The sequence below is a fragment of the Belonocnema kinseyi genome, chromosome 10, assembly GCF_010883055.1.
Source record: "Belonocnema kinseyi isolate 2016_QV_RU_SX_M_011 chromosome 10, B_treatae_v1, whole genome shotgun sequence".
Lineage (NCBI taxonomy): Eukaryota > Metazoa > Arthropoda > Insecta > Hymenoptera > Cynipidae > Belonocnema > Belonocnema kinseyi.
Window position 1 is genome coordinate 61,047,023 of NC_046666.1, and position 9,559 is coordinate 61,056,581.

Below are 9,559 nucleotides of genomic sequence, written 5' to 3' on the forward strand. Positions count from 1 at the left end.
TGAATGTTCAGAACTTCAGGTGCATGGTTTTTCAGTTCTCATAGCAACTTTGAAAAGGTGCTGTAGTAAATTGGAGGCAAACATAGAAAATTTTTACATCTTTAAACCAAATTTTTAATTTTTCAAACAAATTCCCCGTTATTCGTAGGAAGCTGCAAATTTTGGAATCGCCAGGAAACTAACTATACAGAGGCTAGCTGCATTTGCATCGTTGTCATAAAATCAATTTCGATTACGCTGTAGTAAATTGAAAGAATAAGAAAACTTAAAATTTTCATAAACCTCAAATTCTAAAATTTCCTACAAAATTCCCTGTTGTTCCTAGGAAGCTGTACAATTTTAAAAATACTAAACAGGACAAAATTATGCTAATCAAATTGTAATTTGTCTGAAAATAGATAAAAAAGTAGAATTATAGTTCAATACATTAAAAATTAAAATAATAAATCATTGGCTTTGCTGCCAAAATTAAAATTTTATACGATTATTTTTTATTATCTCTGACGGTTAAAAATTGTTCTTTTAGATTAAAAAAACCTTAAACCTTGAAAACAATACTGTTATTGCAAAAAAATTGATTTTAAATGTATTTCAAACACTTTTAGTGACAACAGCCATGCAGAATTTTATAAGGGGTACTTCAAAAATTACGCCCGACGTACGTAAAATACATTAAATTAAAAAAAAATGGGTCTTCAACAAAATAGTTAAATTTTCAACTTAAGCGGTGAACCTTCTATGAAAAAAATTATTTTCAACAAAAAGTCTGATAAATGATACTTCCATCACAAAATATTTTTATTTTTTCCGGAAAACAGTTAAGTTAAACCAAAAAAATATGAATTTTCAACAAATTAGTTGAATCCTCAACCAGAACAGACTAATTTTGAAACCAAAAAGAGAAATTTTAAACCAGAGTTGGATTTTCAGTTAATAAGGATTTTTTAGTTTAGTCTGTTCACAAAGTTTCTATGATGGAGACGGGACATAACGCTCCGTCTTCGCTAAAGAAATGTATTATTTTTCACCACAATTTTAACAATAATTTCACCACATAAATTTAAAACTCAAATCTATTTAAAGGTCATGGAACTTACACAATAAGAAAGTCACACGGAATCTACCTTTTTTAAAACTGTTTCAATCCACCAGATGCTGGCGGTACCGTATGGTACCACGCGTTTGGTCTCTTTTAAATTAGTTAAATCAGTTGAGTTTTAATTATTTAGTTAAACTATTAGTTGAAAAGGAGTTGAAAATCTGAGACAGAAAAAAAATTCCCCAGCTGATGGGTTAAGATATGATGAGGGAAACCTCATAAATAATTGAAATTCCACAACCTAATAATTTCAACTTTTAAATTAATTTTAAAGCCCGAGTCTGCAAGATGTTGTAATTATTAGGTTCTGTCTATATTTATTTATAAATTAGTCAATAAAAAAAAATCTTAATCAAAATTTTTAATTTTTAATCCCAAAAAACAAATTTCCGGCAAAGCACTTGGGTCTTTAACCAGAAAATATTAATTTTTAACAAGAAAGTTGAATTTTCGACTCAAAAGATTACTTTTCTTCCCCAAAATATAAATAACTAACAAAATACATGAACTTTAAACTAAAAACGTTAAATTTTTAACAAAAAATATGAATTTTCAACAACAACCAAAATTTGAACCAAAAACAGAATGGGCAAAGTTTTCGGAAAAAAAGTTAATTTTAAACCAAATAAAATAAGATGAAGTCTCAAACCAAAAGATTAATTTTTCACAAAAAGAGACAAATTTTCAAATAAAAACATCAATTTGAACCAAAAATACAAAAAAGACGACTTTTCAACAAAATAGTTAAATAATTTTCGAACCAAATAGTTAAATTTTAACCAAACAGATTTTTAACCAAGAAAATTAAATTTCTATAAAAAAGATACGTTTTCTAACAAAATTGAATAAGTAAATTTGTATGTTAAAACAATTAATTTTCAAGTAAAACAAAAATGACGAAACAATGATGAAGATACATTTTTAAGAAACGTTGAACAGTCAAATTTTTTGTTGAAAAATTTACTAAGAAAAAAAATTCAATGTCAATTTTTGTTACATTCACAAACACGGACTAATTCCGGATAGCCATTCTGACTGCAGGTTTCACTTATTTCATGTTAACATTGCCTGTACTCAAAACTGACTTGAATTACCTGAAAGATAAAAAATTGGTATAATAAATATTTACAATAGAGGAGACGATTATGAATTTTCTTTAACGTATGCATGGTCAAGGGGGTGTGGGTTTCTCCCAAATGATTGAAAAGAATTTTTTTAATCGAATATAGTAAGGAGATAAATTCCACTTTATTTGTATTTTTCAATTATAGGGCTCACATGCATAAAAAAATCCAGAAACAGATACATATTTGAGGCTCTGTCTGAATTGCGCAGTCTTTTTGGGGGAAGGGGAGGGGGCATTTCTTTATGCTCTTACATGGGGTATATTTTTGGTTAAAAAGTCATTTTTAGGTAGTAAGTACAACTCCTTGGTTGAAAGTTGAACTACTTTATTAAAAATTTTCCTTTTTGGCCGAATATTTACAATTTCAATGAAAAATCCACTGTTTAGTTGAAAATTATCTTTTTTGTTCAAAATATATATTTCTGGATTGAAAATTCAAGTGTTTTTAAAAAATCGTCTTTTTGGCTGGTCAGTTCAACTATTTGTTGGGAAATTTAACTTTTTTGTTGAAAATTCTATTAGATGAGAATTAAAAGTCAAAAATGAACTTTTTTGTTGAAATGATTTCATACCTTTTTCAAGATCTACCAATTTTTTCAACGGGAAAGTGAGAGGAAATTTATGACCACTTTGAAAAAAAATTCCAGTTCGAAAGGCTCGGAGAACTCTTTTTTCTGGTATAACGACAGAGCTAATAACAGCTAATTTTGGACATTAATAATACTAAATAATTTGAAAGAATACTAAGAATAATAAAAATAAGTGGTTAAAGATAAATTCAAGGCGTTCCAAATTTAAGAGTTTTTTTCAAATCGAGAATCTGTAAATAAAATTATTTCAGAATTAGGGTTCAAAAATATAAGAAATTAAAAACTTTTAAAATGTATTACTTATATTTATTTATTATAAAAAAATGTTTAAATAAAAAGTAATTTTTAAATTTTAATAGAAAAGTCTTAAAAAACGCTATTGCAACTGAAGGGGAAAAATTCTTTGCATTGGTATTAACAGATCTTAAAAATGGTAATTTAATTAGTTTTTTGTATCTGTTAGATATAATAATATAATTATTTATTTAAGTCTATTTAAAAATTTTTTCAACTTTTGATATTGAAAATTTTTGTATTATTTATTTTAAAATTGATTATGTTTTAAATATTAGGTTTCCGCGCCGATTCGGACTCATGTGCCATGCGACGTGAGGAAACGGGAGGAATTGGAAAATGGACTTACAATCGCGAATTCCAACATCGAAGCGTTGCGTTGGCAGCATTGCCTCTTCAGGTCCTCCTATCTTTCAGAAAACCACCAGCAAAAGGACAGAATTATGTTAATCAAATTAGAATTACAATAATAAATAAATAAAAATTTCTTAGAATTATGAAGGGTTGCTATATAAAGCTGGTTTCAAAATTAAACGATTTTTCCATGTTTCCCAGGTCTACTTTTGAAAAAATTCAAGAACTTCTTTTGCAAAAATCTTATTAAAGATTTTTAAATTGATTATGTTTTTAATATTAGGTAATAGAAACACAAGGATGCGTGCATTTCTTGCTACTTTTTAATTTAATTTAAAAATTAAATTTTGAATTATTTATAAACAAAACAATTTTTATGGAATTTAAATTGTGTGTATAAAAAATTGCATTGCATATTTTATTTAACAATATTAAAGTAACGAAAACTAATCATTCATTATTTTATTTCATTTCATAATTCTCAATTTTAGCGTGAAGTTTTGAATAGAAATGGGGTTTCCAGCGGCAAAAAATAAGGTAAAGGGTTTTGACAGTTTTGGGTCAAAACTGAGTTGATCCGCCCTATTGGCCTGGGATCGCTAGTAGATACAGGATCTACCTTTGGAGACATATTTGACAGATTTGTATAAAAACATCGTATTTTTGTCTTGAAAGTTCCACAATTTGGTCTTGTAGAAAATTCTTTGTTTTTTTTTTCATTAAAATTCTTTTTTCAATGAAAATTAATCTTTTTTGTTGAAAAGTCAACTATTTGGTTAAAAATTCGGCTATTTGGTTAGAAAATTATGAAAAAAAACTTAACGTAATTTTTCCAGGGCCCCTTGAATTTATCTCATTGTACAATTTTTAATTATTTAGATAAATTATTAATATAAGAATATCTATATATTTAATTTCTAAAATTAATATATTTATCTGTCTCAATAATTAATGATAGTAAGTAAAATATTAGTAACATAATTTATTATATTACAATAATCCTTTATTCAAGCATATCAGTTTCTAACAAAATTTTTTTATTACATTTTATTAATGAAGTTTAAATTTATTACACGATTCTGTCATATTAGAACATTTCTTAATAACTTATAAATTAATTTATAATTTTAAGTTTAGGATTAAAAGTTGCACATGAATCAAGATACTAAAAATAATATCTATTAATTAGGGGGCTCAAATTTTGCTAGAAAATGTAGAAAATTTTAAATTTTGTTTCTTAAATCTCGGGGAGTGGGGTGACCATCCAAATCACCCCTTTCTGAATCCACCCTTGATTATTAAAATATTGTTGTTTTTGCTACGTTAAAAGATTAATAAAATAAGTTATATAAGTTTTACTGACAGCCTGAATCGGGGAAAAATTCCTAATTCTCTTCCCGATTAACACTTCCATCTTTTTAAGGTAAATGTATTCTCAATGTATATAGTTTCCATCAAATTTCTGGATACTATTCATGTTCCACATCAACTTCGAAATTATTATAATTTTTATAAACAATTTTTGTCAATAGATTTTTCTAGAATTTTATAATTAAAAGCATCAAAATTAATAGAATATCATTTTTATATGAACAAAAATTTAAAGAAAATATTTTGTTTTTAAAGTTAGAGGTCGTCCCTTTTCACAGAAATTACCCATAATTATTTTTCTAGTCATTCAATTTGTTCTTTTTTTAATTTTATATAAAAATGAACAATTGAAATTTAAAATTGTCTTTACTCATTTTTATATCATTCTGTGATAGTTTAATGTCTCTGTGCAAATTTAAATTCACAATAATTGATCAAATTCGAAGAATAAATTTAAATGCCAAACGAGAAATGTGTCCTGATTGTGAAACTGTACACAGAAGAACAATTTAAAATATAGTTAATAACAGGTTGGTACACTTAAAATAATTGGCTGCTCTGCTGCAACTGCACTTTTCCAAATGATATTTTGAATTTTTTTTTTTTTTGAAATGGTACAAGATATCAAAATGAGTAAAGAAATTTGTTATACAACTTTTTTAACCGTGCAAACTACTTTCATAACATTTTTCGTATCTGTCGTTGTTCGCAAGAAAAATGCAAAAATTCTGTTTTATGAAAAAAAGTTCTCCTGGCCATAAAAGTTATTTCGCCCGCATCAAAGTCACAAGATGTTTTCCTTATGACAGTACAATATTTTACAAAAAATTTTCTAAAAATATTCTCATCCTAAAGAAAAAGATAGGTCTTTTTTTTAAGAATAAGCAAATTCCTGATTTCCTCTTAAAAATAGACATATTTTATCCCTGAGAGATTCTGCGACTTCACGTGTAGAACTATGGTAGAACCTGCCTGATTTGAAATCAGGCTATTAGTTAAAATCGTGAAATGTGTGTGTTGGTGAGAATGGAATTTGCAATTTTTTAGATACAGCTACAGGAAGGCAGGTAGTTCGTTCTGGAATGAACCTTTATTTTTAAGTAGGAAGGGCCAGGGAAAAATTAATCGTGCGTGTCAAATATTTTACTCTGGGTAAAACTGATATTTTTGTCGAGAAAAAATTACACAATGGGTCAAGATGTCCTTTGAATTTTGCAATTTTTCACTTGTTACTTACATCAATTATTATGATCCATTATTGATACATATCACCAGTGCAATAAAAGTGTTCTAGATGAAGGAATTTCTCAAGTACAAATCGAGAAACGAATTTGACATGGTGGGACAAATAATTCCTACCAAAAAATGGGCTGTGCGGCCCAAAAATGAAGCGAAGGCGTCTTCAAAAATATTAGTCCATCCTGCAATCGAAGAATTCACTATTTATTTTCCACGTCAATCAATATGCTGATCTGTATTTTTTAGTGTTGATTTTTATCGTTGTTTATAATGTATTCGATTTTTCTTGCAATGTTCTTTTTTCAGGTTGTATGTATTATAAATAATACATTTAAAATTGATATACAATGGTACGATTATCATTTGCAAAATAATACAATTTTACAGTTAATAATTATTATATCATTTTAAATTGCACATCTGTTATATATTATATTTCTTAAAAACATATTCTAGAGCCTTTAGCTTTTACGAATTCAGACCACAAATTCCCTGATTCATAAGAAATTTAATTAATATTTTATATAACTTAATTCTATTGCTTTTAATTTTCACTCATCCGGGTACGAATTCCCTGATTTATATGAACATTTTGTGAGTATGGTATAAATCTACGTACAGGGAAAAACCTAATATTTTTGAAAAACCATACCGCTACGAGTATGGACGATTCAATATTTTCTTGATCCAAACAAATTTTTCTTATCTCAAGAAAATGTACACGTTACAAGAAAGTAAAATTCTTCTTGAGAAAAGAAAAGTTTCTTGGATCAAAAAAGCATTGTAGTGTCCTGTTACGTAACGATATTTTCTTGAATCTATACAAATTTTTTCTTTTCGTGATTCCCTATTTCGCGCGTTTTAAGCATTTAATTTATATGTTCAGTAATTAACTATGCAGTTTTTACCGTTTTATTTTTTGGAAATTTTTTAAAACTTTTTATAGCGCAATATAGTGCTCGATAATTTCATCCAGGTAAGTACATTTTTTTAATTTTTATGAATTTTATCAATGATTTTAAAAATATTGTGTGTTAAATCTATTTACTTAAAATGTATTTTACCTTTTTTTTGTTAAAGGCGTACAAAATTTGTTGCGGACTTTCTCTGCGTAAAGGTATATATTATTATTTATAAACATATATATGTTGAATTTTCATTTGAAAAAACAGTAATTTTCAACCAAATAAAATAATTTTCGAACCAAATAGTTAAATTTTACCCAAACAGATTTGTAACCAAGAAAATTAAATTTCTATAAAAAAGATACGTTTTCTAACAAAATTGAATAAGTAAATTTGTATGTTAAAACAATTAATTTTCAAGTAAAACAAAAATGACGAAACAATGATGAAGATACATTTTCAAGAAACGTTGAACAGTTAAATTTTTTGTTGCAAAATATTTTTATTTTGCAACAATTTATTAATATGTTATATAAAATATTTTATTTTATTTTTAAAAGTAGACCTGGGATACATTATGATCTTTCTAATTTCAACATTATGTGTTTATGTAAATATTTAAGGTAGTATATAACGTGGAGGTAACGTAATTTCGTAAACTTTATTTATCATTAGATATTTTTATGTTTATTATTTTGTAACAATATATTATATTTATTTATTTCGGGCTTGGATATACTGATGTCTGATGACTGATGACTAATGCTTGACGACGGACGATCTGTGGGTTATGAGAATTTCTTCTTTATAGACACAATAACAAAGTATGCTCTAATTCTATTTTTTTTTAAATTACATATCACATTTTTCTCGTTTTAATTTTCGGAAGTGCAATATTATAGTGTCTGGTAATAATATTTTCCTAGTAAGTAAAGTATTCTAATTTTTATAAATGCATTATTTACAATATCTACTATTATATAATGAAGTAAGTCTTTTGTTTAAGATATATAATTTCGATGAGTAATTTATACTCTGAAAAATAAGGTGGCTTCAAATTTCCATTTACTAATTGTCAGTCTTATTAATAACCAATTTCCGTGAGAAAGTGTGATTTAATTCCGTAATTTTATTTATTAATGAATGTATTGGTGTGGCTGATGTTGGTTTAATATTTAAAATTCTTTGTAATCTTTTGAAATTCCTGAAAACTTTTGAAAGCTCTTGCAAAAAGCCTTCGAATATTTTAAATGAAAATCATTAAAATTTTTAGGACTTCGTTCAGATGATTGAAATCTATTAAAAAGACACTAAGATATTTCAAATCCTTTACAATATTTTGAAATCGCTTGCAATTTTTTACATCAATTAAAAATTAATATGAATCTTTTAAAATCCCCTATAATCTTTAAAATTCTTTAACATCTTTGGTAATACCTTGAAATATCTGAAAATCTTTTGAATATCCTCCGAAACCCTTAAATATGGTGAACAAATGCTTTCATATCCATTAAAATATTAAAAAATTCGGTCATATTGCATAATAGAATCTGATATTTCCTGAAATCCTGGGATATTGCTAAAAATATCTTGAGAGGTTGAGATCTTTTAAAATCCCTTGAAATTATTTAAATCATCGAAAATCTAATGAAATCCTTTGTCATCCCTTCAAGTTATTGAAAAATATTAAAGATGTCTTAGAATATTTTGCAATACCCTAATATACACTAACTCCCGGTATAAGAACCCCCGGTTTACAATGTTCCTAGTATTGATGTCCTCGCCAGTTTCATGATGAAGGGAACCACGAGACCGAGAGGGGGGGGGGGGGTACTCACTCAAGCATGACAAACAAAATGAGGACTGCACTCAGCATATTAGTTAATTCAGGTTGCGTCATGCGCCCAAATCCAACAGAAATGGTTCATGCGCCCCTGTCTGTTTAAGTTTGGAGTCCCCCGATTTAGGAACAAGGCCACTGCAAACCATGTCTGAAACAGTTCTTACATCGGGAGTAGAGTGTGTTTTAAATGCATTGAAATCACTTAAAAACTTTTTTAGAATTAGGTCTTCAACATTTTACAATTTCGTTACAAATTGTTACGTATAGGAATCTCGAGAAATTAAACTTGATTTCATAACAGTTTGAAATTTTTGGAAATTCCCAACTATTTATTCAAAATACTTTCTATAATGCGTAAAAATATGTTGCCATCAAGTTTCTCCATTTTTGATATAATAGGTAATTGTAACAAACTATTTTGAATTTAATATATTGAATTATATTGAAAGTAGCCTTTCAAATTTTTAATTGTTTGACAGTTATACCTTTGATAAAATTAATAACTTCACCAAACTTAAGAAACCTTTTTTGCATCCAAAATACTATATGAGAAAAACATTAAATTCTTCAGCTTAAATTATTTTCCGATTTGGTATTCACCTTTGCCAGTAAATTCGATTTTCCCAATATTTTAACAGATTTTCAAATATAAAATAATGTCTTTAAACATTCTCAATTTTCGATTTATCATGTTGGAAGTTTTACAATCGTGCAACCCGAATTTGGAGAAACTCAATA